Raw genomic sequence first — 1,466 nt, forward strand, 5'->3', positions numbered from 1 at the left:
TATTTCCTTTTCAAAGCATGTCTGACAGAAAAAAGAGTTAATTATAAATGCAGTTGAATTCTGTGACTAGTACACAGGACTAGATATTTTAATTTTGACCTGAGACTGTTTGCATAACTACTAGTAGCTGGAAAAAATATATATTTTTTGGTGACGATTGACCATAAAACCACAAGACTTGCCTTAAATTTTATCTAGTTGGCAGGGGAAAAATTAGCCCCACAGAATGGATTTGAATAGGTTGGAGAAAATGATCAAATCATTTGTTAATTATATCACAGGACTTTGATTTTCTTAATGTATAGCTTATATAAGAATATTAAAGAGTGACTGAGCCGCCGCCAAGGACTCAGCAACCTCTCCCTTGAGCCCCCCTCGCTTCCCGAAGCTCCGTCCCCCCTGCCCACCTTCTCCCCGCTGCAGCCTTTCACAGGCCGTTTCCACCTAGAAAAGGAATCGTATCGTATGTCCGCTATCCAGAACCTCCACTCTTTCGACCCCTTTGCTGATGCAAGTAAGGGTGATGACCTGCTTCCTGCTGGCACTGAGGATTATAACCAAATAAGAATTCAACAGAGAAACGGCAGGAAGACCCTTACTACTGTCCAAGGGATCGCTGATGATTACTATAAAAAGAAACTAGTGAAGGCCTTTAAGAAGAAATTTGCCTGCAATGGTACTGTAATTGAGCATCCAGAATATGGAGAAGTAATTCAGCTGCAGGGTGACCAGCGCAAGAACATATGCCAGTTCCTTGTCGAGATTGGACTGGCTAAGGACGACCAGCTGAAGGTTCATGGGTTTTAAGTGCTTTTGGCTCACAGAAGCTTAAGTGAGGATTTCTTTGCAAAGAGTAGAATTTCCCTCCTGTCCCTTGTCACAAGTTTAAAAACCTCACAGCTTGTATAATGTAACCATTTGGGGTCTGCTTTTAACTTGGACTAGTGTAACTCCTTCATGCAATAAACTGAAAAGAAAAAAAAAAAGAATATCAAAGGTGAAATTGAACAAATGCTAAGGAATGTCCAAGAAAAATTAGAGAAGTTACAAACCTAACTAGAAATGAACACTGGTATCTTTTTGCTTTCTTTTACTTTTTATTTTTAAATATATCTTTATTGATTTTAGAGAGGAAGGTAAAGGGAGAAATAGATAGAAACATCAATGATGAGAGGGAATCCTTGGGCGGCTGCCTCCTGCACACCTCCCTACTGGGGATTGAACCTGCAACCTGGACTTGTGCCTTGACCAAGAATCAAACCATGATCTCCTGGTTCATAGGTCGACACTCAACCATTGAGCCATTGTGGTCGAGCCCTTTTTGCTTTTTTTTTTTTTTTTTTTTTAAGAATTTTTGTGTCGCCGAAACCGGTTTGGGTCAGTGGATAGAGCGTCGGCCTGTGGACTGAAAGGTCCCAGGTTCGATTCCGGTAAAGGGCATGTACCTTGGTTGCGGGCACATCCCC

General features: G+C 41.3%; 1 pseudogene; it reads left to right on the forward strand.

Annotated features, from left to right (window-relative positions):
• The first annotated feature begins 453 nt into the window (after nt 1-453).
• On the forward strand, nt 454-980 carry LOC139002016 (eukaryotic translation initiation factor 1 pseudogene; annotated as a pseudogene).
• Nucleotides 981-1,466: the final 486 nt, after the last annotated feature.

The sequence above is a fragment of the Myotis yumanensis genome, unplaced genomic scaffold (assembly GCF_028538775.1).
Source record: "Myotis yumanensis isolate MYYU_CA2020_CCGP unplaced genomic scaffold, mMyoYum1.0.hap1 SCAF_2, whole genome shotgun sequence".
Classification (NCBI taxonomy): Eukaryota; Metazoa; Chordata; class Mammalia; order Chiroptera; family Vespertilionidae; genus Myotis; species Myotis yumanensis.